This window comes from Saimiri boliviensis, chromosome 11 (genome assembly GCF_048565385.1).
Source record: "Saimiri boliviensis isolate mSaiBol1 chromosome 11, mSaiBol1.pri, whole genome shotgun sequence".
NCBI lineage: Eukaryota > Metazoa > Chordata > Mammalia > Primates > Cebidae > Saimiri > Saimiri boliviensis.
Genome location: NC_133459.1, coordinates 101,709,756 through 101,737,287, shown reverse-complemented (window position 1 = coordinate 101,737,287; position 27,532 = coordinate 101,709,756). Strand labels below are relative to the sequence as shown.

The 27,532-nt window shown below is 51.9% G+C and overlaps 1 long non-coding RNA gene across 1 annotated transcript; it reads left to right on the top strand.

The window, feature by feature from the left end:
• The first annotated feature begins 280 nt into the window (after positions 1-280).
• Positions 281-26,483, top strand: LOC141580325 (uncharacterized). The gene is made up of 4 exons (XR_012512540.1): positions 281-575; positions 16,037-16,091; positions 17,347-22,197; positions 23,166-26,483. It is a non-coding gene; the product is annotated as an uncharacterized LOC141580325 (long non-coding RNA).
• Positions 26,484-27,532: the final 1,049 nt, after the last annotated feature.

The following is a 27,532-nucleotide window of genomic DNA, read 5'->3' as shown; positions in this document are numbered from 1 at the left end:
GCAGAGAAGCAAGGGACTCATACCTACCTGCAGAAGGCCCCGGTGGAGGCCAGAGACGGAGCCCGAGAGGGGGCAGGGTGGGTGCACAGATAGCCTCTGTTGGCCAGGAGGCGGGAAACAGTGGAAACTCAAATACTGTTGGAAAGGAACCACTTCAAGCCTCGAAGACAGCTCATCTTTGTTTGCCCTGGTTGGTGCTGATATGGCTTCTGCCCCGCCCCCCATCTGGGGTTCTTTTTATCTTGCCCACTGCAGCCGTGGACCCAGGGAAGCCGGGACAGGGGTGAGTTGAAGCCCAGGCCTGAGGCACCTGATCTCCAGACTCAAGGATTCGGTTCTGGCCCCGCGGTCTCTCAGATGTGACCCCTCTCACCTAGGGATCACAGGCCCCAGGCCCCTCCCTGCTGGCTCGGGCCTCTGCCTCAAGCCCAGCGGGTTCTCAGAGCCGTGTAGCAATGAGGATGCAGCTCTGTGCCATGTCCCATCAGAATCCTAGAATATCAGGCAGCGTCGGTGTGTGGACCAAGAACCTAACTCCGGAGACGTTCGGTAATTTGCCCAAAGTCGCCCAGCTGGTGAGTAGCTGAGCTGGCTCTCCATGCTCTTGGAAGCACCCTCTTCCCATTTTTTTCTGTGGGTTCCTCCCAGAACCCAGCCCACCCAGGAGAGCCCAAGCTGAGCTGGGATGAGCTGTCTCTCCACACATGTGGTGCTTATCAAGCAAGCGTGGCCTCGACGGGTTTCGCAATGAGCCTTGTGTCCTGGTCCCCCTAATGAGCTGGGAGCTCCAGGAGAGTGGAGGTCTTCCTTGGCTGTTCTCTTACTGCTGCCCAGGTTGCTGCCCCACCCATGCCCGGGGACAGGGCTCAACAAATCCTTACTCAGTGAGAGAAGAGACAAGCCAAGGCCTGAAGAAGAAATGGGCTCAGGACGGTTCAGACTCCCTTGTCTCTGAGGAAATAGAGCCACGCATGGTGCAGGAAGGCGGGGAGATGTTTGTAGGCTCCAGCTTAGGAATGGGACTTGTAAAACAGGGAGGTAGCCAAATTCATTCAGGAGCAGGCCCTGCACACGGAGCCAACTGAAATATTCGGAACTGCAGGCCAGCAACCTCTCCCCAGAGGCTGAAGGAGGAAGGCCCAGCCTGGAGCCTGCAGTGGCAGGATTAGGCTCAGGAGGCCCTGGGCTGGCAGAGGGTGCCAAGGGGAGGTTCTCCGCCCTCAGGGAGCAGGCAGGGGGTACTTTTCTGGGAGGCCTTCTTTCTAGGATTAATTAACCCCTCCTCCTCCCCATTCAGCCAGTTAATCAGTCGGCTTTCCCCTGAGCCCAGCGTGGTGCTAGAACCCTGGAATGGGGTGGTCGAGGCAGACACCAGAAAAATGAACCAGTGTCTGCCTTCAAGGGGTCTGTAAAACAGTTGGAGAAAGTGAGCAAGCACATGCAAATCGGACCGTGGTTAAGGCAGGTTAAATAGCAGCCCCCAGGTGACCAAAGGCAATGGGGTGCGGATGTCCTATCCACTGTGCCGAAACGCTGGCTTCTGGTCTTTTATTTTTTGTCTTTCCTTCAACCGTCCCCACCAGCCCACACAGAGTCCCTTGCGTAACAGGGCCAGCAGTGGAGGCTAGGGAACAATTTCTTAGTAAATCAGGGACTCTATGAAGCCTTGGCAACATCTCAATTCTCATCTTGAATTTATAGCCCTCACTGCTGGCCACCAACCGCAGCGCATCACCAGTGTCTTAAGTGTATTGACTGACAGGCTGATTATCGGCGCGGCGGCCAGCGCCGGTGGCTTGTGGAAAGATGGCACGCAGGCAGGAAAGAGCAGAGAGCAAGTCGGCGAAATGCAACAAGCAGCCTCCTGTAGGAAGAAGGGAAAGCGTTAGAACAGCTCTCCAGTGACTTTCCCAGAGCAGATTCTTTGGTTCCCACTTCTGAACCTTCACACTTTTCCCACAGCTGGAACTTCCCCACCTCTTCTCATCCAGAAGCTCCTCCCCAATTTTGAAACGGACTTCTAGGGAAACCGGCGGCTCTAGAGCTCACGCCGGACTAAGCCCGTAGGACCTTCTCTGCTCTGTCGATTGAGCTCAGACAGCCCAAACGGTCAGTCCCTAGGGGCCAGGATTGGACTCGGGGGGCCTTCTTGTGTCTACACAAGTTTTCTACTCAGTCATCCCTTCTGAGTGCCAGCTCTGTGCCTAGCCCAGGGCTACATCAATGGGAGATAGTGGGGCAAGCCAGGCCTTGCTGCCTACAAGTTCTTGGTCTCGTTAGGGAGGGAATACAGATCCTCACCTGAACAAGCTTAACCCCACAAGGCAGCCTGGGGTCAAAGTCCAATGAGCAGAAGCATCATGGCCTTCTTTGTTTTGCTTTGTTTATTATTTATTCTGTTTGTTTATAGCAGTTCTATTCACAATCTCTAAAACTAGAAACAAACCACATATCCTTCAAAAGTCACTACCTTTAAAAAGTTCAGGAGAGAAAGATGCTTCCGAGTGCCGGGAGATACCCCAGCTTCTTGAAGAATCTGAACTGTGAAAGGATGTGGATAGGTGGAGAAGAAAGAAGAGCATTCCAGGAGGGGGACATTGCCCGAGTCCAAGGGTGGAGGCTGTAAGATGCGGGCAGATCTACGGCACACGCCAGCCCTCTTCCAGCTCCCGTCCACGGCAGACGTTGCTGATGCACTTTTTCCCTCTGATTCACTGTAGCCGTTGCCAATCCATCAGAACTGACGAGTGGGAATCAGGCTATCTGTCCTGGTGGTCCAGAGCGTTGCGAACGCATAGGTAAATGGATCAGGCCACAGGGGAACGGAAAAAGAACGTTTGTGCCGTGGAGGAAAGGAGAAAAGTAAACTCATCGAGGTGTAGGATGAGCGAGCAGGAAGGGGCCGTGGAATCTAGTTTCCTTGTTTTAAGTAGAGGAGTCTAACGCTAGGGAAAAAAAGACCTTGCTGGAGGTATGTGACAGGTTATTGGCAGGAGTGTGGGGACTCAGGCCTCCTGACCCCTGAGCAACAGGTTGGGGCCAGGCGTTCAGAAGGGCCTCAAGCATTCAGCTGCTGAGTTGATACCTAATCTCGTGCAATCTGGAGCTGGCCACGCAGGAGCTAAGGCAGGACGGAAAGATCTTCGAAGCTCATCCTTTACTTCCTGACACCCTTTCTCCTTGCTGTCCAAACTCTCATTCTTCCTGTGCTGAGTCCAGGAGGGTGTCCTGGGAGCACCGAGGCAGATAGACAGGGAGACTCTGCCCTCAAAGGAAAGCACTTTCTCCCTCTGAGCCTACACCGAGGGACTGAAGCACCAGGCAAGAAGCCCCTCTCCTCACCAGTTTCCAGGCACAGGCTTTGAGCATGAAAGTGTTAAGATAAAGTGATGTTTACAAAATAGCATGATAAAAGATTAATCTGTCTTGCATCCTTTTGGGAGAAAATACCTCCTGTGGGACATTCCTGGATGACTTTGAAGCTCTGAGGAATGGGGTTCCCCTATGCATGAGGGCTCCAAGGAACAGGGGACCCACTGGAGATGAGGGGGCCACTCGGAGGAGTTGAGTTACAGTGGAGAAGAGAAAGGGGCTTTACCCTCAGGAACAAATCCATGGGTCACTGAGGTCCCCAGGAGGTGTCAGGATCAGGGCCAGGAGCTGTATCTAGCTGCAGGAGCTTTGGATAGGTGTCAGGCTTCATCACTCCCTCTCTGGGGTGGGCATGTTCTGCTTGTTTTGCTGTTTGTTTCCCTGAAGGAGATGTGAGTAAAGCACGTTGTAGGCTTGTCCTGGGAGGTAGAATGAATTTGGAGAGACTGGATCCTCTCTGAAGGCAGGATCTGGGGATCAAAGCAGGAAGAGGTGGGAGGCAAACTCCAGGCAGAAGTGTGGGTGATGGCAAGAGGGAGCACAGAGAAGGATGCAGCCTGCAGGAGCCCTCGGGACTCAGGGGTCAGCCAGGAAGACCCCTGGTCTAAGAAGGGCAAGACTGAGCAGCAGCAGTGCCTGGAGACCCCAGGAGCCCGTAAGCCTCTGAAGGGTGGGGACCAGACCCGCCTTCCTCATCACAGTCTTCGGTTCTGGAAACTGGCTATATAAGCCGTGACCTTGCTTGAATGGAATTGACTTTATCTGTCTACCTGACTGTTCCCCAAATCAGAAACAGTTCTTCCACTTGTAGAAATGGGCAGGGAGGGGCAGCCCGGCCCCTGCCCACAGAGGGGCTACAGAGGGAAGGTAGAAGGAGCTGGACTGGAGAGATGAGCTAATTTTTCTCTTCAAAGGTCATGACTGACGTCCTGTTTTCCATCCCCGGGCACTACTTCTCAGCGTTCACCCCCCTCTGGGGCAGCTGACCCTGTTGCTCAACCTTCACTTCTTTAAACGTTACTCCCTTGGCTTCCGGCCTTTGCACCTTCATGGTTCTCCCTCGAGGGCTCCAGTTCTCCTTTTCCCACTTCTGGTTTAGTTTACTCTTCTTCCTAAACCCCTTAAATCAGGTGTCCCCAAAGTTTTACCGTGAGTACCTTCTGCTGGGACAACCCCATGCTCTCCCTAGGGACTCTCACTGCTCACGCAGCTCTGATGGTCACTTGCTTCATGGCGTATTCTAAATCTACACCCCCAGCCTGATCAGTCCTTCAATTCTAGGCCCTCGTTTGTAACAGCCTGCTGACTAGGTGCAACGGGTCGCTCTCCACCATCCCTAAGCTCAATACACCCATTGTGGAGTTGCCTTCCACGGGACTTGGGAGAGCCTTGCTGGAGGCCACTCTTCAGGAGCCAGGCCTGGAGGCGCAGCTGCCTGGGTTTCTGTACCTTCACTTCTGCTCACCGGCATCAGCCCTGCCATCTCCCCACAGGAGGCTGCCATCCCTCCCTCTTGTCTCCGGCCACTCCGCCTTCTGCTCTCCCCTGTTGACATTTGGGATTCAGATAACCCTGGCTGAATGATTGGCGTGGGACCTGTAGGATTGACACCCGACTTGGGCACATCATTTGGGGCATAAATTCTAAATCTATTTGAAAATGTTCCGTTCTGACGAATGCTCTGCACTGAGAGCTCACAGGAAGATAAGAGGCGGCCTCCGTGGCCACATGGGGAGAAAGGCTACTCCCTTATTCATACTTGAAGCATGAATTGAGCTCCTTGTCTGTGCCAGTGACTATGCCAGGGGCTGAGGAAACCATGGAGAAAACAAAGTCCTGCTCTGGTGAGCCCCACAGTCTAACAGAGAACCAGGCGTTGGCCAGGCCGTGAGAGGGTGACAGGTGCTCCGCAAGGGAAAAAGAGGATTGGAGGAGAGCAGAGGACAGGGCCTGAGACCTAAAGGATTGTCAGTAGCTAAGAGGAAAGGAGGGAGAGGAGGAGAGGCTTGTTCCAGGCAGCGGCAGCAGCATGTAGGAAGGCCCAGGGCCGGGGCGGCACTTTCGAGGAACTGAAAGAAGCTCGGTGTGGCTGTGCAGCATTGAGAAAGGGGAAGAATGGCCCAGAAAACAGGAGGGAGAGGGGAGCAAGGGCCGCATTAGGTAGGATATCGGGACCCTCGTAAGGATTTCGGATTTCCGGATTTAAAACAGTAGCAGCCATGCTGAAATATGAATTTAAATAAGACCATTGGGCTGTTTGTGGCAATCATGTACTAGAGACCAGCAAGGACACTGTGACAGGTACAAGATGGGGTGGTCTTGACTAGAACGATGGCTGTGGCTGGAGAGAAGAGGTCAGATTTTAGGGATATTTTCGAGGATTTGGGAGCAAAAGAAGAACAGAGGAGTCAAGGTCAACCTAGCATTTTTCATTTGTCCAATGCAAACGAAATGGGTAATTGATTTTGTCCTGTGGGAAGTCAGCTATGGATATACTGAGGGGAGCTGCTGGTGGGGCCTCAAATAAAGGCGTCAAGTCATGCAGCGTTGCCAGATCAAACACGGATTCTCAGTTACATATGAATTTTAGGTAAACAACAGATCATGTTTTAGTATAAATCTGTCCTATTACATGGGGCACATTCATACTAAGAAAGCATCTATTGTGGCCAGGCATGGTGGCTCACCATTGTAATCCCAGCACTTTGGGAGGCCGAGGTTGGGGTGGATCACAAGGTCAGGAGTTCAAGACCAGCCTGGCCACGATGGTGAAATCCCATCTCTACTAAAAATACAAAAAATAGCCAGGCGCACTGGCAGGTGACTGTAGTCCCAGCTACTCGGGAGGCTTTGGCAGGAGAATCACTTGAACCTGGGAGGCGGAGGTTGCAGTGAGCCGAGATCACACCACTGTACTCCAGCCTGGGTGACAGACAAGACTCCATCTCAGAGAAAAAAAAAAAAAAAAGAAGAAGCATCTATTGTTTATCCAAAATTAAATTTATCTGGGTATCCTGTGTTTTTATTCACTAAATCTGACAACCCCATGGGCAATTGAACCCATGGATTTGAAGCTCCAGAGCAGTCCAGACAGAAGGTTGTGCTTAACAGCTGCCAGCCTAGAGCAGCACTTGAAGCATTGGGAGTGCAGGGCGTGGCTTAGGGGCACTACACAGAGGAGACAGGCCTAGGGAGGTCTCAGTAACTCCGATACTTAGAGTTTGGGTAGAGAAGGACAAACAGGAAAGTGTCACGGAAGCCAAGGGTAGGAGAAAGAAGAAGTGACTCTCAGTGGAAAAATCAGACACACCAGGGCTGAAGTGTTCACGGAATGTATGGAGAAGGTCATTAGAGGTTTGGGTGCAGTTGATTTATATTTTGTGAGGGAGGAAAAATCCATCACAGTGAGTTGAGGAAACGGAAAGTATTTGAGATGTTTTCCTAGGAAAGGGGAGGGTAATCCTTGGAGGAAGAGATAGAATCAAGGGAGGATCTGATTTAACATTAGAGACTTGAATGTGTTTAAATGATGGGGAGCTGAGAGTAAAGGGGGAGAGGTTGAAGATAAAGGAAAAGTGGGGATAGGCAGCATCCCTGAGATGGCAGCAAGGGTTGGGATCCAAAGGTAAGTGGCCAGGTTAGAGGACTGCATGCCTTCCAATTAAATCAGGAGGCAAAGTGGAGAGGACCAGTGTCGCTGGTGAATAGGAGAAGCGGCAGGATGGCCCAAGATCCACTGCCTCACGCCTTCTGTTGCATCTTTGGAAGGAGTGAGTGATAACACCTGCTGAGAATTCAGATGGGAGTAAACACGGAAGGTTTGAGGACAGGGATGCAGGCTACCACGGTGGTTTTTCCACAACTAGAAAACGCATGGCAGGCAGCGCTGATGACCCAGCCGTGCTTGGTGGTCACAGCGCTGGAGGACCTGGCCAGCTTGCTGCCGTGGCCTCGTCCTGCAGAAACACCTGTCATGCCAGTGCAGTTCAGAGGGAAGGACAGCTGCTTCACGCACCAGTGGAATTTTGGCATGTGGTGCAACAAGGGGGAGTTTACGTTACAGGGGAGAATGAATAAAACTCTGAGCTGTGCTGCTCGGCTGTGAGAAAAGAGAGCGCAGGAGGAAGGGCACCGATGGACTGAAAGAAAACAAAGAGGTCTGCACCTGGCGGGGCAGAGGTCAGGTGTAGACAAAGCGATGGAGTGGAAGAGCTGAGAGGATAGAGAAAGCATCAGGATTAGTGATTTCAGTGGTGAGGGAGTTCTGGATGGTGACTAAGTCCAGGGAGTGGTGATGGGAGTGGGTGGCCAAGTCACAGTGGGACAGAAGGTTGTCAGAGATGGGGAAAGCCAGCAGCTCAGAGGCTAGGGTGTGGGCTGCCCCTCTCACGGACATCAAGTCATCCCGATGATGGCAGGGGCTCCCCGTGCCCCCCACATCTTACCTCTCCTGGCAACACCCCACTGTGTCTCAGCCACATGGGTTGCTATGATGGTGGGTGTGTGTGGGGTGGTGGTAGTTAAAACCGGGAGGGCTCTGTGAGATACTTCCATAATAGGAAGAGGTTTCGTCACTTGTGTAAGCTTTGAACAAAATGGATTCCTCGGAATCCTCTCATCGCTTGTTATCAAGATGAATCAGGATTGAGAAAATCTAAGGTTCTTCCCTTACTCACAGGCCAGTGGCAGCCCAGAATGGAAGCCCTCCTCCCTCTCTCCGCCACTCTGCATGGATAATTCAGTCTTACTCCCATGTCCATTTGGTCACCAACCTCTGCCTCTTTCTATTCCCACTGTGCCTGTTTTGATCCACGCTATTGCCATCAGTCTCCTAACATTACATTCTTCTTAACGGATTTATCTGCTCCACCCTTTCCCCCCAACTTTCCCCAGCTCCCACTTCCCGGGGACAGAGGCCAAGGAGAGGACACTCCTAGGAATGCACTCTCCAAAATATACCCTTCCCACAGCCATCAGCAGAGCGTCTGCAAAATGCGGGTCAGGTTAGATGACTCCTGGCCTGGAACTTTCTCAGAGGGTCTCTGTGTCTACAGAACAAAGACGAGACTCCTCGCTTAGCACGGTACCAAGACTCCTCCTCGCCGGCCACCCACATCTCCTCCCGACACTCCTAGTCCCTACAGGGTTTTGTATGTTAGCTGTAACAAGCCATGTATGCTCCTGACTCATGCCCTCCTGTTCCTCTTGCTGGCAAGAGCCTGTGCATCCCATAGGGCTTAGTGGCAATCACACCTTCTCTCTGGGGCTTTTTCTATCCTCATCTTCAGAATTCATCAGCCCTTTCTCTACAAGAAAGCCAGCATGTTGCCAAATCTCTATTTAGCATACATTGTCAGCCTTGTATCGGAGTCAACTGTTTATAAATCATTCATGTCACGCTTATCTATAAATACACTCAGTTGTGTGAGACTCGGAGGACACAAAGACGGAAAGGCCAATCCCTGCCTTCAAAGTGCTGGTGTTCTGGCGGCAGGGGGATGGGGGCATGGGGGCTGCTGCTGGGCTCCGGGCAATGACACAGCTTAGTGGTACATGCGGAGATGCTTGAAGGATGTCTGCCCAGGTGAGGGTCAGGCAAGACTTCCTAGGGGAAGGTGGCATCTCAGCTGAGGCTGGAGGGAGGAGCTGCCTGGCTTTTCAGGTAATTCCACCACGTAGTGGAATTACCAGTTTATTGTAGCTCTCTCTTCCCAGCTACAATCTACATTTCTGGAGTTCAGAGAAGTGTTTAACTTATGGCTGAGTGCCCACAGGCTCTATAGCTCAGCCCAGAGCCTGGCACATCTTAAAGCACAGTATGTGATGATTGCTAGGATGGGTCTCTAGACTCCTGGAAGGCAGGAGCTGTGTCTTCTCCATTCTTTTAATTTCTCCCTTCCAGTGCCTTGTAGTGAAACCTTGGCAGTTTGGGTGTTTGCTGAAATGAGTTAAGAGAGAGCTTCCTGGAAGTAGCAGGTGCCCTGGGAACCCACGTGCAAACAGTTGGCCCGGGATGTGTCCCAGGCTAGACAAGTGTGCACGACTCATGTGACTGCTGTCTTGACCCCAGATGCCAGCAAGTCGACGCTCATCCCGGCTGGGCTCTCTGAGGCTGGCTGAGCGACAAGACCTCCCAGCCTAGCTCTGTTGTCCATCATTCTTTCCTACACACAGCCAGGAAAGGGACAGGGAAGGGACACTTCGAGCAAGCAGAGACAGGGGCAAGAACTCTAGGGACCAGGCTGGAGTGACTCACCAGGACAATGTAGAACCATGCTGAGAGGCGACAGCAGAATGCCTCCCGCCCTGGCTGGGGATTGGACCCCAGCATGGGTGTGGAGGCTGCGGATTCAGCAGTCATGGTGTCAGCCATGGAGACACTCGTCTCAAATAAAGGACAGGGGGATCCTACTCCCTTAGTGTGATTCCCCAAACAAGAAGCTGACAGGCAGCTTCTGAGCCCTGGGAAAAACTAGTTTGCTCCTGGGCCAGGTGGTAAGGGAGGGTTCTCCAGTGGAACCCCCTTCCTCTGCCCCACCCCCACCAATTTGTGTTGGGGAGGGGTTGGTATGCAGAGGGTGAAGATATTTTCATAAAAGCAGGAAAGTGTCCTAAATTCCAGGGCTAAGACAAGTCTCCCCAGGGCTTTACAGTTCCCACCAGGAAGTGGGGAATTCCCAGCAGCTTGCAGTGGGTGGTGGGGAGGTGGAAAGGGAGAAGTTTCCAGAGGGTCAGGACTCCCTTAGCCACAGCCCTCCCATCCTGAGGCAAGTCCCTGCTCATCCCCTGAAGGTAGAAGTGGGCTTTGGTATCCAAGGTGGCCTTTAGCTCGGGATGTAGGGCACTCAAGCCTCACTCACTAGGCAGCCTCTTCCCTCAGACCTCGGCAGGAGCCAAGACAGACATCCTCCCCTCCAGCAGCTGGCCCTTCCTCGGGGCTCCTCCTCCCCCTCTCCTCCCAGTGCTCCTCCCTGCACTTCTTTATTCCCCTCATTGTCTTCTCGTCTCCCCACCGAGTCTAGGAGAAGGTGGAAGGAGGGCCTAGACTGTTCCTCTCTCAGGGGGTCCCCGAGTTGGATGAGAAGAGCTGGTCTGTGCTCACAGCCTGCAGTCCTATGAGCTCTGTCTGTGGCCCAGTGACTCCACTGCTCCAAGTCCAGGCTTGCTCCTCTGTAAAGCGGGGATGCCCCCTGCAGAGCTGTGGTGCTGAGCCATTGTATGTTAGGCTCCGCACATTTGCTTTTGAGAGTGTTGTTCATTAGGCAAACATCCATTGAGCACATTTACCGCGGGCTCAGCATGGGCTGTGGGCTGTGCTGTGGGCTAAGAATGGGGAGTGAACAAAGCAGACAAAACCCCTGTCCTCCTGGAGCTCACGCTTCAGTAGGGAAGATGACCAAGAAGTAAGCCAGCAAATAGGCAAACATGTAATGCTTAATAAATATAAATGTCTGCCATGCAGAAAAATAAGCTAAGGCGGCAGAAGGTGGAGCGTTCCATCTTAGGATGCTCCAGGGGGAGGAGCATCTGGGGAGGTGACATTTGAACAGCGGTCTGAATGTGGTGAGGGGGAGGGCCGGGCGGCAATGTCTTGGAAAGGAGGACCTTCCAGGCAGAGGGAGCAACACAAGCCAGTGCTGGGGACAGGGACCCCACTTGCTCAGGGACTGGCAGGGAGTCCGAGGAGCAGGAGCGGAGGGAGCAGGACGTGGTTCTGGGGAGATGAGGTCAGAGGACAAGGTAGGGCCAGGTCCCCTAGGGTATTGTTAGCCACTTTAGGGAGCTTGCGTTTTATTCTAAGTAATGGTTTTGAACAAGAGAGTGAGATGATCTGCTTTATGCTTTTAAAAGATGACTCTGCATGGAGAATGCGCTCCCAAAGCGGGGCCAGGAGAGCAGTCAAGAGGCCGTGGTCATCATTCGCCACAGGGCTCCCCCTCTTCTGTCTCTCCTCTGCCAAGCCCCTGGTTTCCTCCCTGCTGCGCCCGGAGTCTGTCCCTGCACTCCCTCCCTCTGGAAGCTGCCTATCCCAGGGGGGCTTTGGCAGCCCCGAGCTCCCTGAGGCTCGCCTGCTCTTGGCCCGCTGCTCCTGTTGGGAGTCTCCACTCCCTGGCACCTCGGTGCTGCACCACACGGCCTAAAGCTCCCATCAGGGCACAAAGCAAACACCCATATGAGGTCCACTCTCTGACCATCCTTTCTTTCCTCCTCTGGGGGCTCCTCTCCTCTACCGGAGGCAGAGGTGTTGCAGACCTCGGGCTCTGTCCCACGCCTCTCCCACTCTGCCTGCGGTGCTGCTGTGCCCCCACCATACCGTTCCCTGCCCCAGGGGCAGCCGTGGTGCTTCAGGCGAGTCAGATGCTCCCAGCTGCATCCTGTCGCCAGTGTCGACTGGGTGTCCACTCTGGGCACGCCTCAGGCACCTTCAAAGTGAAGGCGAAGCAGGCAGACCAAACCCCTCCCCTGAGGAAGGTCTCATGCTAGCGATGGAGATAGAAAAACACATGTACGACCTACGACATATCTGCTGGGGAGTGATCGAGGCCAAGACGGAAATTAAAGCCAGGTAAGCACAGTGAGAGCGACAGGGGTCCGGGGCTGCTCCAGACAAAAGCCTGGCTTATTTGGATGCACACACCATGTGAGTGTCAGGGGACAGAGTGTTTCAGGCAGAGGAAAGAGCAAAAGCAAAGGCCCCGGGTGGGAAATAAGCTTGTAAAGAAGGCGAATGCGGCTGCAGGGTGAGGGGGACACGACTCACGCCACCGTGACCTCGGCCCAGACCGTGGAAACTGTCCCCATCTAAAGTCTCTCTGCCTGCAGCTCACCCTCCTCCAATCTGCGGTCCCCATTCCAGTCACACTGGACTTTCCAAGATATAAATTTGCACCATGCGAACTTTTGCCATAAACCGTTCACTGGCTTCTGACGGCTCTTAGGATAAAGACCAGACTGTGAGGGGCCACTGGTCACTCCCCACCTCTTCTCACCACCCACCTCACACCCTCTACTCCAAATTTTGTGACCAACTTTCAGTTCCTAGAATGCACTGACTGTGGACTGAGGCCTTCCTATTTTCTGGTTCCTCTGGTCCACACATTCTTTCCTCCAGCTTCCAGTCCTGGTTTCCTTACCCACCTACCTCCTACTCACTCCTCAGGAAATCATCAGGGGTGCAACCTCCTCCAGCCACCTTCTGTGATCTCGACATGGGTGAGGTGTCCCTCCCAGGTGCTACTTTGCCCGTGTCTGAGTATGTCTCTTACCTTCCGCAAGCCTGGCAGGCCCATGATACTTGTCTAGCTCATTGGAGGTAGAAACTTCAGCTCATAGCACTAAATTTGGCACATAGAAGGTGCTCAATAAATACTTTTTGAATAGACGGAAGGTTGATGTGGGAACGAAAATGGAAATGGTGCATCTGCAAAAGCAAGGGCAAGGGGAGGGGGACGATGGAGAAAGGCGTGGTGAAGGCAGAAGTGTGGAGATGGCCGTGTGTGCTGTGTCACATTCAGGAGCAAAGGACGACGCCAGCTTGGCAGAGCAGAAGGCATGAGGGAGCAGAGGGTGATGAGGTCAGAGAGGAGCTTGGGGCTGAGCAAGGGCGTTTGGACTTTATTCTGGAGGAAACAAGGAGGCTCTGAAGATTCTAATTGAGATGTGACATGGTCACAGCTGTGTTTAAGGACATCAATCTGGTATAACTGCAGGTGAAACTGCAGGACGGGAGGGTGAGGGGAGGGATTTGGAGACCACCCCTCACTTTTGGGGGTCAGCAGGCAGCCTATTCTGAGCCCCTTCTGCAGGAAGACCCTGGTGTAGCCACAAGCCTCAGTGACCCCAGACACTGAGCCTCCCCTCCCGGGCTTCCTCCTCCCATCAGCAGAGGCAGATTGCCCTTCCTGGTGACTCACCCCAAAGGGGTCAGCTCCAAGCAGAAAGTCATTGTTGACAGGAAGAAGGGTCAGACTTTCCCTTCTCCAGCCAGCTTCCTGGGTACCAAGATAGCAACGAGGGATAACAAAGAGTTGGGGCGGGGGAGGCCTCCCAAATGGGCTGGAGGACACACTGGCCCTTCCATGCTGCCCACCCACCCATGGGACCCACCTAGCCACGTGACAGCCAGCCTGACAGCGTCAGTCACTGATGAGTCAGGCAGCCCTGGAAACCTTCTCGCAGCCAGCTGTGGAGATGTGAGGGACACAGAGCGAGGAGGTGCCATGTCAGCCCACATGCCACACAGGTCGGGGTGAGAAGGACATGCCAGTCAGAGCTGCTTCTGAGGTTCACATCCGGAGGGAGATGCTGGAACCAGGGGGCATCCGACTTGGGGACAGAGTCTGGAAAGGTGTCTAAAGGAAGTGAGATTTGAAGGAGGGACGGAGGTGGTACCCAGAAGGGCATAACTACAGCCCGGGGCCAGGTCAGGAAACGTGTCCCTCTGGTGTAGAAGCTGCGAGTGGGAAACTGCTGTGGTAGGAAGGTCGGCAGGATGCCTCCGGCTCCAGAAGCTGCTGGAGTTGCGGATTTGTTCTCTGTAGAAGAGCACCATCACCAGTGTGGTCCAGGTCCCAGGCTAGGTCATCCTGCAGAATTCTGTGCGAGCCAGAATGTTCAACTAATCAGAGAAGGCTGCAGATTGGGGATGGAGGACAGGAAAGAGAGCGGGGCTTGCAGCATCTGCAGGGGCCAGAAACCCCATGCACCAAGGTGCTTGCTCATTCAGAAAAGAGCTTAGGAAGCATTGAATCGGAGGACAAGGGACGTAAACCTGGCTGTGGGAGTGGCTCCGGTGAAGCCCACCTCATTCTCTGTGTATGGAATTCCAAACACCCCCTGTACAGGAGGAAGCAGCTACAGAGCCTCCTTCTCACCTGCTGGGTGGCACCTCTGGCTTTCAGTAGTGGGTAAACTGGCTTGAGCAAACCCGGGACTCAGAGACAGATGTGAGAAGCAGAGATGTCGCCATGCCTAGGCTGAGGGCTTTCAGCCAGCCCGTGAGAGGAATGCAGCAGAAAGGAGAGAAGGGTGCCAGGCTGAGGGTCGGGATGTTGAGAAAATGGATGTGTCCTGGGAGATGGGCTGAGGATCAAAAGGATGAGGAGAAACACCCCCTCCCACAGCCGGCGCAGCAGCCAGTCTCAAGATCTTACGAGATGTTCCTTTCTGTCTTCTCTTTGCTGTCCCCTTCTCCTCCTGGTCCTCCCAGCACGGCAGATGCTGTCTCTGGTTCTCTGGGCTAAGGACAGAGCAGAAGCGGGCGCCTGGGCTGTTTTTCCTGCCTGGTTTCCTGCTCCTTCCGTTGCCACAGAGCTGGCGCCTCATCATGCTGGTTTTGGCTTGAATGTTAGATCCTCCGAGAGGCCTTTGCTGGCCAGTGATGTAGTTCATCCTGACATCACTATCACAGTCCCTGCTTTAGTTTTGAGAGAGCACTTACCACGACCCGGTCTTTTCTCTTGTTTCCTTGTTTATTTTTGTCTCTCCCATCTAAAATGGAAGCTGCCTGAGGGCAGGAACCTTGTCTATGCTCCCGGCTACGTCCCGGCTACATCCCCAGCACTCACAACAGGGCCTGGCATAGCGTAGGTGCTCAAATCTTTAGTTGATTCATGAATGAATAGTAATTGCTAACATTTGTTGAGTGTTACTACATGACAAGCACTTATTTCACATATTAACTCGTGGGTTAGTGAATTATAGGCCTCAGGGCAAATCCAGCTCCCTGATTTTAAAAATACATTTTATCGGAACACATGCCCATCGCATATGTATTGTCCATGGCTGCTTTCATGATACAATAGCAGAGTAGTTGTGACAGAGCCTGAGGCCTCCTAGAAATGCTAGAAGCTTTTCCTACCTGCCAACACTCTGCCACTCCCACTCACCACACCGAGCCTGTCTCCCCTCTCCGCTTTGCCCTTGCTGCTCCCTCTGCCTGGGACCCCCTTCCCTGTCCTGCTCTTCTCTCCTTTCCTTAGCTCACCTGCCATCGGCCCTGAAAGCTGCACCTGACCTTGGACCTTCTCCTTGAGGTTCCCAGAGCGACCTGGACTTTCTCCCCTGTAGCACTACCATTGAGATGCCGACACTTGCTGCTTACCAGGCTCACCCCTTCCAGCTCTGCTAGACTGTGAGCTCGCTGACAGTAGGCTGTCTTCTACTTTGGAAATCCCAGCACTTAACCTTGAGCCAGGCACATAGTAAGCATTAAATAAAGACTCATCGGCCGGGCACAGTGGCTCATGCCTGTAATCCCAGCACTTTGGGAGGCTGAGTTATGAGGAGTATTTGAGGTCAGGAGTTCGTGACCAGCCTGGCCAACATGGTGAAACCCCATCTCTACTGAAAATGCAAAAACTAGCTGGGTATGATGCGAGTGCCTGTAGTCCCAGCTACCTGGGAAACTGAGCTGTGAGAATTGCTTGAACCTGGGAGGTGGAGGCTGCAGTGAGCAGAGATCATGCTGCTGCACTCCAGTCTGGGCAACAGAGCAAGACCTTGCCTCAAAAAAAAAAAAAAAAAAAAAAAAAAAAAAAAAAAGAAAGAAAGAAAGAAAGAAAGAGAAAAAAAGATATATCCAGTGGATGGCTGTCGATTTTTGTCAGGCATAGGGGTATGTAATGGTGCACACTAAAAATATTTACTATCTGGCCCTTTACAGGAAAGATCTGTAGACCCCTGCTGTAACTCAGTTAATCCTCACCAGTACCATTAAGGTCAGTGCTGTTATTATCTCTATTTTACAGAAAAGGCAACTGAGGCACAGAGGGCTTGTCCAAGGTTACACAGCTATTAAGTACAGCTGCTGGAGTTGAATCCAGGCAGTCTTGCTCCAGCCCATGTTACTAGTCAGCTACCAGCTTCATTCCCTTTCTAAGAATGATCAGGAGGTGGTAGGTGTGGTGGGAGGGATGGGCTGGCCGTCAGCATCAGGGGAGCAGCACAGCAGAAAGGAAAGCTGGGAGCCCAGCAGAGCCCTGAGGGACTCAGGTTATTGTTTTTGAGGCTTGGCCTGATTCCAGGACCCAGAGTTCTCAAATTCTGTTTCCTAGAGCTGGAGTCCCACCCCCAAATATACATAAACATCCCCAAACTTTGCAATCTGAAGATTGAGTGTAGACTATTCCTTACTTAGGACTAGAGGTCTCAACATTTTCCTTAAACCTTTGAGCCCTGCTACGAGTTGTCTACATGAGAATTGCCTTAGTCTGTTTTCTGTGGCTCTAACAGAATACTTGAGACCGGGTAATTTATAAAGAAAAGAAATTTATTTCCCCATTTCTGGAAGCAGGGAAGTCCAAGGGCATGGCCCCAGCATCTGCCTGGCATCTGGCTAGGGTCTTCTTGCTGTGTTATAATGCAGCAGAAGGGCAAGCAAGCACGTGAGACACACACAGAAGCAACAGGGGCCAGACTTGATGGGTGACAGCACACTCTCATGATAGCATTAATCCATTCATGGGGACTGGCCCTCAGGTCCCAATCACCTTTTAGTAGACCCCACCTCCCAGCAGGATCATAGTGGGAATTAAGTTTCTAACACATGAACTTTTGACGGACATGTGAAAACCATAGCAAGCATTAAGGATCCAGTGGTCTCTGATTTAGCACAGGTAAGGTGAATTACAGGTTGATCACGCTGTTATTGAACACGAGGTCGGGTGAGGTGACTCATATCTGTAATCCCAGCACTTTGGGAGCCCGAGGTGGGTGGATCACGAGGTCAGGAGTTTAAGATCATCCTGGCCAACATGGTGAAACCCCATCCCTACTAAAAATACAAAAATTAGCTGGGTGTGGTGGCTCACGCCTGTAGTCCCAGCAACTCAGGAGACTGAGGCAGGATAATCGCTTGAACCCCGGAGGCAGAGGTTGTAGTGAGCTGAGATCGCGCTACTGCACTCCACCCTGGGCAACAGAGCAAGACTCCATCTCAAAAAACAAACTTTTTTTTTTTTTTTTTCGTTCCAGAAAAGAGTGATCTGGCTTCTATGGGCTCCACAGTTTAAACATGTTTGAGAACTTCCCATTCCTCTGATGTTGAAATTTGGACGCAGTTCAACTCAGAGGTTAAAAACAACAACAACAAGAAATAAATCCTCTAGAATCAGAAGAAAAATCGCAGCCTTGAAAATCACAGCTGTACACGTGGGGCCTCCTAGAAGTGCTATAAGCTTTTCCTTACTGATAAGAAATGTAGAAAGAAAGAAAAAAAAAGAGGTCAGGTGTTGGGGAGGATGGAACAAGCCGCTGGAAGGTGCGGTGAGCTGAGCTGAGCAGGTCGGCCCCGTCCTGGCGCAGAGAGACCTGGTCTGAGATGCTCCGCCATGGAGGCAGGTCCTGGGAGGTGTGCACTGGTGAGAAGCAGTATAAAGGCATCCCTGCCCCTAAGCTTCTGGCCTTTGGAGGCTGCTCGAAAGTTTACCAAGACTTCCACATTTGCTATCACATTTACTCATGACAAGGCCCTGAGGAAGGGGTTACTTGCAGCCCCATCAGAGAGCTTCTATAGTTTGCCAAAAGTCACACAGTAAGTGGCATGACATGACGGCCCTCCTTTTGACCAGACTCTTTGCTTATGGAGCAACCTCCTGATGATTCACTGGGGAGCCTGAGAGGAACAGGGTCATCTGGCTGGGGACTGAGGTATTTCAATTCGCCTGTCTCACGCTATGGTGTGTTCCAGGACCAAGACGTAGCCCGGGGTAGATGCTCACTCAGGATTTGTGCAGGATATTGAAATGCCATGTCTCTGCTCTAGGCAGGTACAGGTGTAGGGCAGGCACAGATGGAAGTTGAAAATAAGCTGGCACAGGGACAAGGGTTAGGAGACGGATGTAAAGGGCCATCGGGGTTCTGAGGAGGACAAGACCATGTGGGTCAGGGAAATGGAACTTTTTTGGTGGAGAGAGCAGCTGAGGGGCCGTTGAGGGAGTTTATTTCCACAGGTAGGGATGGAGGCATAGTGACACCTCTGTGGCTCTGCCTCTGCCAGCCTCGCCAGCCTTCTTCCCCTCCAACTCTCTGCCACTCACACTCACCACATGGAGCCAGATCCCCCTCTCCCCTTTGCCCTTGCTGCTCCCTCTGCCTGGGACCTCCTTCCCTGACCTGCCCTTCTCTCCTTTTCTTGGCTCCCCTGTCATCACCCCTGAAAACTGCACCTGACGCTGGACCTTCTCCATGAGGCTCCCAGAGCAATCTGGGTTTCCTTCCCGATCGCCTTAACAATGGGATGCTGTCACTGGCTGCTTCCAGCCTCACCCCTCCAGCCTGCTGGACCGTGAGCTCACTGACAGTAGGCTGTCTTCTACTTTGGAAATCCCAGCACTTCATCTTGAGCCAGGTGCAGAGAAAACATTCAATAAGGATTTGTCCAGTAGACGGCTATCCAATTTTTGTTACGTATAGGGGTGTATAGTGGAAGACAAGACGGAAGCAGAAGGTTGGGACCAACCTGAGGAAGGTCTTGGCATCAGTCAAGGGTGCCAGCATTTACACTGTGTGTGTGGAGCACTGCCAGCACTAGGCGAGGCCATAGCTGGGAGGACAATGTCCACCGGCAGGACTGCTGTGCCACGCAAGGGTTGGAGAAGAGCAAGGACAGACAGAGAGTGAGGAAGGCCTGACAGGTGCCTCAGAAACCTGTATGCACGCAGGTCTCTGCAGCCTTTGGAGAGCCTGGACAAGCACCCCAGGTTCTGCTAGCACCTGGGTTACACTGACAAAGCGAGTTCTGACCTGCAGCAGCTCTGGCATCCTGCCAGAACCCATGACCTCACCCAAGGGCAGAGGGCCCATGACAAGCATGTGACCCAGCAGCCAGCACTGGGACAGGGCACAGTAGGATGAAGGGGTGGTGCTTAGCTCAGAAACAGGGGTGGGAATAAGGTGGCCTCCAACAGGGGGAATGATCTGGGGATTCCCTAAAATCCATTCATTCACTCATTCATTCACTCATTCAACAAAGCTTCCTTGAGCACCTAGTATACACGGGTTCTGTGGGAGATAAAAGCTGTCTCTACTCTCGTAGTTTAGTAGGATGAAGGATGAGAAATGCACATCAACACAAGAGAGACACAGAGACCAAAGTACCATGGGGCCAGAGAAGGGAGGAAGCATTCCTGTTGAGAGCAAGAGGGAAGGCTTCCCAAGGTGGGGACATTTCAGATGGGCCCTAAAGATGAGTACAGGGGGATTCCAACAAGAAGACATGGGAGGGGCAAGCAGAGATGGCAGGAGACCATGAGCTCCTGGGGGTGGGAACCATGGCAGTCTGGCTCCTAATTGGCCCTGCTCCCCGCTGGGTGCTCGGTGAGCATTTATCTTGTTTGTTGAATGAGACAGTGAATGTTTCCTGGCCCTTCCTTCTCTCTTCACCTGGACCCACCACTGATCACCTGAACTTCTCTCTCTCTCTCTACAGCACTTAGTCTCCTGAGGTCTGTTCCATCTGCAAAACCCATATCTTGGACCTCAAAGGCCAGACGTCCCTTTCTCTGACCACACAGACTCTCTCCTCACCTCCTGGATCTCACCCCTACCTATCCACAGGACCCGGCTCCTTCAGTGGCCCTGTATCTCCATCCCCTTAGCTGCTCCTCCGTAAGGTCCTTCCCTTTAGCTGACAAACCTGTGTAAGTCTCTGGCACTCCCCCAAGCCCTCACTTCCTAATGAGATGCTGCATTTGCTAAGAACAAGCCCAGGTAGCACCGAATGTGCCTCTTCGTGGACCCCATCAGACAGTGTCCTATGCTTGGAAAACATTCACTGCACGGATGGATCTAATCCTGTCATCTCCTAGCATCCTCAGGGGTCCTCAGTGTAAGGGCAAATTGTCACGTGTGTGACTACAGACGCCCAGTAAATGAGATTGGCCTCTCATTTCCTCTCGTCTTCCTTCCCAGCTCCAATCATTCCTGAGTAATTATACTACCCAGAAACCACTACGCTGCCCTCATCCCTCCTGAGCTTTGTGCATGCCATTCTCTCTCTCTTGAATGCTCCTTCCCCACTCCTGCACGAGGTGCACTTCTGCTCTCAATGCAGCTCAAGGGTCTCCTCCTCCCAAGAGACTGTGACCCTCCTGGGAGTAAAAGGTGGTCCTGGTCAATAATTTTAGCCCTAGGGCCTCGGTAGGTGCTCAATAGATGTTCATTAAATGAGCAAGTTAAGGAACGCAGGGAGAAGCGCTAGTGTTTCCAGAGGCATATGCTCAATTTTCCCCTTGAGTCCTGGCTCCCACCTGCAAAAAGTGGTAAAACTCCTTAGGGGCACAGAGTGTCCAAGAAGACGTGAGCCCATAGTCCCGTTTCCCCCAAACTCAGCTCTTGGCAGAGCCTTTTTTTTTTCTTTTCTTTTCTTTCTTTTTTTTTTTTTAAGACGTATTTTTGCTCTTGTTGCCCGAGCTGGTGTACAATGGTGCGATCTCAGCTCACTGCAACTTCCGTATCCTAGGTCCAAGTGATTCTCCTGCCTCAGCCTCCCGAGTAGCTGGGATTACAGGCATGTGCCACCAAGCCCAGCTACTTTTTGTATTTTTAGTAGAGACAGGGTTTCTCCACGTTGATCAGGCTGGTCTTGAACTCCCGTGCTCAGGTGATCCATCCGCCTCGGCACCTCACAGTGCTGATTACAGGGGTGAGCCACTGCAACTGGCCAATCCTTCTTTTAAGTTGTCTTAAAGAATTAAGTGTATGCTTCATGATTTCTTTTTAATTCAGGGCAGAACTGGAGTATGACGTCTATTGTCATGATCTAAAAATATATTTTCTATGGTTCTCTGCTTTCTTCGCAGTAAAATAGCCTTGGCATGACCCTGTTTTTGCATAACTGAAAACACAATTTAATGAAATGCTTTATGAGCTTCAAGGGAAGCAAATATTTGACCTAATCAGGGGCGAAGGGAGGAGAGAGAGACTCTATGCCAGGCTGTTCCATCTCTGTTACAAAAGGCCCAGGGCCAGGCAGTTTTTAGGAATGTTGGCACTAGAGTCCAGGATCAATCATCCTCAATCAATCAGCAAATATTTATTGAGTGGTTACAGCATGGGGAGCTACAGCTGAGCGGAAGATAAGACGCATGTGAACCTGGTTTGCTTTCTATGGTGAGTTCCTTCTGGTCTGTATCATTCCTGTTACTTCTCTGAGTAATTGTAGTTAATGGTCACTTGGCACCCACTCTGGTTATATTCAAGGGCCTGGTTATATACTCTGTTGACTTTTTGTAACACTTTGAGACAGGTACTATGATTTCCACTTAGTAGCTGAGGAAATTGAGGTTCCTACATTGCCCCTGGTCATGAAGCTAGAAAGTAGCGATCTGAGAACTGAATGCAGATGATCCAATTTCAACTTCAAAGTCCTTCACTAATGACAGCCAACATTTCTTAAGTCTTCTAAGATTACTTCTTAGATTAAGAGCGTTTTCCAGTAAATGTCTAATTTGATCCTGTCACTACTCATGGGAGGCCAAAATTATGATAATCCCCATTTTACAGATGAGAGAACTGAAGCTCGGAGAGTTCAAGCAACTTGCCAAAGGTCCCTGTTGGTAAACGATACATCCAAAAAAGATCTGAGCTGAAGCCAAATTCTGCATTTCTTCTGCTACACTTTGGCAAGGACTGGATCATGTAGAGTTGGCCCCTCGGCGGCACACTGACAGGCAGAATTCTTGACTAACAGCCCCATAGAGCACCCGGGCGCCCTGCCATGGATGGCCCTGCCTGGACTCTTCCCATGCCTGCCCATGGAGGACAGAAGAGGAGGCTGCTCAAGGCCCAGCTGCTCTGGGGACCCACAGCCCAGCACTGGTGCTGGTGGGTGGGGGGAGCGGGAGGGGCGGAGCGCTCTGCCTGGGCTCCAGCAAACAGGCTTTCTAGCGAATAGACCACTTGGCGGTTGCGGGTTATGTGGGCCAATTGTGGTTAGGGGAAGGGAGGAGCTCCTGGAGGAACCCTGCATTCCTGCTCCTGTCAGAGACTCCGAGAGAGTTCTGGACCAAGAAGTGGGAGCACAAGCCCTGCCCACTCCTCCGGGCTCCAGAATTAAGCCCACCTCCACATCCTCCCAGCCCCAGAGCAGGGGCTCTCCCCATGACAAGATCCAGAAGGGGCTTTCCTGAGTGGAACCAGCCTTGGTCATATGCCACCTGCCATCCGCACCCCGTACTGCCACTCTTCCTGACTGAGGCATTAGCACAACCACTCTGGAGTCAGCCTTTAATGACACCTGAGGTGCCATTGACAGAACAATGAATGCAGTGCCCTCCCGGCTTCACTCGCCCCTCAACAATGAGCACTCTACCCCTTATCTAGCACCTACTATAAGCAATGTTCTATGCATTTTATACATAATCACCTAACCGATCCTTATACCAACCCTGCGATTAAGGCACCATTATGAGGAAACTGAGGCACCGAAACGTTAGGTACAGAGGCTGGGCCCCTGGCCTGGGGCTCAGGGCAGCCACAGAAATGAGCGAGTACTGTTGGCTGTAGCTGGAGTCACCCATGCCTTTCCTCCCCTCACACGGGGCAACCTTAGGAAGGTCCTCTCCCCTCTAACTCACCTGCTCTGGGCCTCCCCCATCTCTGTCCAGCCTGGCCTCCATGTAGAGCATCCAATAATCACCTTGGACCTCCCAGTTGACACTGGGCAAACCAACACAGAGAACTAAGACAAGGAACAGCCTTAAATCACATCCATACATGGAATAGAGGGTCTGTCTCTCTGGCTGTATCTGGGACCTGATTTCTTCTAATTCCCAATCTCTTCTCTACTCCAGGTTTCTGATTTCCTTCAGGTGACTCCTGAAGTCAAGCTACTCTGGGCCTTGGGGGCACTGGAACATTTCTTCACTGTCACACTCACTGCCCCTTGATGTGTCTGTTCCTGGCAGTCTGTGAGGAGGGAGGCCATGTAATTCAACGAAGTACGGACAAGCACAGGCCTGGCATGCAGCTGACACTAAAAATGTCCATTGCACTAACAGATGACTACAGATGGTGTAGGTTGTCACTTCCTGTTTCTAGGTAATTCTCTCCCGTGCTTGCTCTGAAGTCACACAGGGTGAAGATAGGAAGTGGGCTTACTGCGTTGCTTGGGCACCAGCTGACACATCATCCTTTTTGTGATTCTCTTTTTCCGATGAAGGTTGGAAACTTTCATTCTAGAAGGGTCCTCAGCTCAGGGGTTGTGACTTTAGGGGTTAGGGAGGGCACTTGCGAAGCCAGAATTCGTTGTGGATAAATTGTTTGTCAATTTCTGGGTTTGATTTATCAGCTCCGAGGAGTTCATGAGAGCATCCTAAGAACCGTTCATGCTGAGGTCCAGAAGACGGGGCCAGGCCTGGCTGTGGCAGGCAGCTCTGGGAGAGGAGAGTGGGTAGGCTGCTGATACAGTCTTGCATTGCAGCAGTGCCTGCCCTCCAGGGAGGCACAGGTCCTGAAGCCAGCATGTATTTCTGTGACTCTGGGACAAGGAGGACTGACTTCCCTCCAGCCATAGGATGGGGTGGTCTCAACAAATATCAATAGTTCCAAAGTACCGAAGCTTGGCTCTCAGCAGTTTGCCAAACACAAAGGCTTCATAACAGCCCTAGGAAGCTGGCAGGTAGGAGCTGCTGTTCCCATTTAATTGATGGGACAGCCAGTCCAAGATCCCTCTGTGGTGGCTGCTTGACCACCCTTCATGCTGTCCCCGCCACCTTGAAAGTGGGAGGAGACATGACTGAAAGGTCAGGCTGCAGTGCAAAGGACATAGATGCGTGGCTGGGAGATGGGACCCTCTGGGTCTGATGTCCCATTCCCAAACCTGGCCAGCCAGGAGTCCTACATTCTGACCCTTTCTGTAGCACCGGGACAAGAAAGCAGCATTTTCTCTGCAGCCCCAGTTTCCAAGGTAGCTGCTGTCCACCCCTAGTCTACTTCCTAAAGAGTCACAAGGTCACTTAGGTGGAAGAAGGAGAGACAGGAGGGAAGAAGGGAGAAAAGGAAGGGAGAAAGAAAGGCAGAGAGAAGGAATGGGAAAAAGGGGCAGAAAGAAAGAAGGAAGGAAGGAAGGAGAAAGAAAGAAATGAAGAATGAAAGGGAGGACAAAAGAAAGAAAAGAAAAGTAGGATAGAAAAAAGAAAGGAAGGAGGAAGGGAGGAATGCGTGAGTAAAGGGAAAGAGAAACAGAAACAAGAAAAGCCAGAGAAAGGAAGAAAGCAAGCTATTTGTGATAATAGGCAATTCCCTAGAGAAGATCTCAGGGGAAATTGGCTGTCAAATAGTTTGAAGGAAATGATATTTGGACAACCAGCAAATGAGGCTTCCTCCCACTTCCTGCCATCCATCTCCATTTCCCTCTGTTCAGTCTCTCTCCTCCTCCAGCGGTTCACTCCTCTGACAAACAGCGTCTCTCTCATGCTCCCTTCCACCCTCTCCTGGGGCCAGCTGAGCACCGCATTCTTGATGATGCTACATTAGGAAATCGAAACCCCAAATCTCAGATGCTTCCTTCCAATTCCCCAATGCCTGCCCCAGAAGCTGGCCTGTGAATAACTCCACTGGTAGTCAGCAGGGAGGCCAGCAGCTAAGCTGACCAGGGTGAGCACGCAGAGCCAAGTCCTCTTACTCCGGGACTCGTTCTGGAGGTCCCCACCCTCAACTCTGCCAATTCACGTGTGACTCTGGAGGGGGTGGCTTATCATGTCGGGGCCTCCATTTCTTCGTCTGAGGTAGCATGTGGTGAAATATCTATTTCTGTGGTCCCATCACTCCTTGCCCATGCGTGGGCGCAAACAGCTTGCATGGATGTGAAGAGCTAAGACACCATGTGCAGACAGACACCATCCTGCTGGCTTGGCCCTAAGATGCAGCCAGGACCTGCCAGCCACAAGTCCCCCAGCCAGCCAGGCAGATGCAGGTGGGGCTGGGGGATTTCGGAGTGTGGAGGGAAGAACATCAGCCCCAGGGCAGGAGCGAGCAGAGGAGACTCAGGTAAGTCACCTCAGGCTAGCCATCAGCTTTTCCAGCCTCAGTTTCCCTGTGTCAGAAATGTGTCCACATCAAGCAGATCCACAATCTCTCCTTTTAAGGTAACAGGGAAGAGACAGCTGCAAGTCTCACTGCGGAGTTGTGGTTTTCAAGGATCTTGTGCATCCCTCTGCAACAACGTGAAGGCAGAGCCTTCCCGAGCCCCACAGCCTACATTTCCAAAGAGCTCTTTCATAACTGAATCCCTACTCTGCATTGCTCATTGCCCCAGGGACTCCCATATGTCAGCCCGTTTGACCTCACGACCACTCCTTGGGGAAGGTCTTAAAATTGCCACTGTACAAATGAGAAAAGAGAGGCTCAAAAGGCTCAGGGATTTGTCCAAAGTCACACAGCAAATGAATGGTGAGCTGAGACTAAAATCTGGCCTTGGGACTACCAAGTTCGCTGCACCATTGTGGTGTCATTGCTTTAGAACCCATGTGAGTAAACAGTAATAATAGCAGTAGTGCTTACTGTCTTCAGGCCCTGTGCTGAATACTTCACAGGCATTGTCTTATTCAATATTCAACACACCTTGGTGAGAGAGAGAAATTTACATCTCCGTTTTACAGACATGGGAACTGAGAGAAGTTTGTTCAGTATCCTAAAGCAAATGATTTGGCAGAGCTACCAAGGTCAAATCACTTGTAAGTAGTGGAGTCAGGTTCAAACCAGGGTATGTAAAGAATTTCAGTGGAGGGAATGAGGACCTTGCACCAGTGCAGAGAATGATTATGCTCCTCCAGAGGCTGAGTGAAGTTCAAACGCCAGCCTCAGTGAGCCTGGGCCAGGGCTGTGGTGCTGAAGGAGGGAGCAAGTAAAACCAGACTCCTTTCTCAGCAAATCTGTGGGGTATCTTTCTCAGGTTTTCCTGTCACTTTTTATCAGTCTTAAGAATTGCAGTGTCGGCCGGGCGCGGTGGCTCAAGCCTGTAATCCCAGCACTTTGGGAGGCCGAGGCGGGTGGATCACGAGGTCGAGAGATCGAGACCATCCTGGTCAACATGGTGAAACCCCGTCTCTACTAAAAATACAAAACATTAGCTGGGCATGGTGGTGTGTGCCTGTAATCCCAGCTACTCAGGAGGCTGAGGCAGGAGAATTGCCTGAACCCAGGAGGCGGAGGTTGCGGTGAGCCGAGATCATCACGCCATTGCACTCCAGCCTGGGTAACAAGAACAAAACTCCGTCTCAAAAAAAAAAAAAAAAGAATTGCAGTGTCAACATGTTATCTTAAATCATTATTGTACAGTGACCATGTCAGCACATTCAGTGTCGTATCCCCAGGGCTCAGCACACTGCCTAGCATCTGGTAGGCACTTAGCACATATTTGACAAATGAACTAAATATTCTCTAATCGCCTCATTCAACTCAATCATCATTAACTGGGTACCTATTATGTGCTAGGTACCACTGATCCAGAGGTGACTGAGCATGGGTACCACCTGGAGGAAGTCTCAGTCTAGGGTGGGTACAGAATGTATCCACTGGTACCATACCACCTTAAACACTTCAAAAAGTACTGTGGAGAATGAATGGCTGGCAAACGACTTATCAGAGCCACCACTGAGGAATGAGCCAACTCCAGTGGGAACACAGGAAAAGGACCCTTTGCTCTGCTAGGAGAGTCGCAGTGGGGCTGGGGGCTTATGGAGACTGGAGGGAAGAACATCAACCCTAGGGCAGGAGCAAGCAGAGGAGACTCAGGTGAGTCACCTCAGGCTAGCCATCAGCTTTTCCAGCCTCAATTTCCCTGTGTCTGGTGACAAAACGTGTCCATATCACGCAGAGCCAAAACCTCTCCTTTTAAGGTTCATCCCCGCCACGGACAAACTGCCTTTGCATACAGACTGGGCTCCTGGAACCCGGGCGAAGGCGGTTGGAGGATGAGATGCGATTTCAGCCTGAAAGGATGAGGACTTTGTCTTCGGCCATATGGAGAAAGGACTATTCCAAACAGAGGGAGCAGTCTGAGCAAAGGCATTCGGGTGTAAAATTATTGCCTAGGACTGGAGTGAGGGATGTGTAGTGTAACTGACAAAAGACCCCTCTTCAAGAGTAGGCCACATATTCTTTATTTCCCAGGGGGTGGAAGGGGGCAGCCTCACAGAGGAATTGAGTCATAATGAAT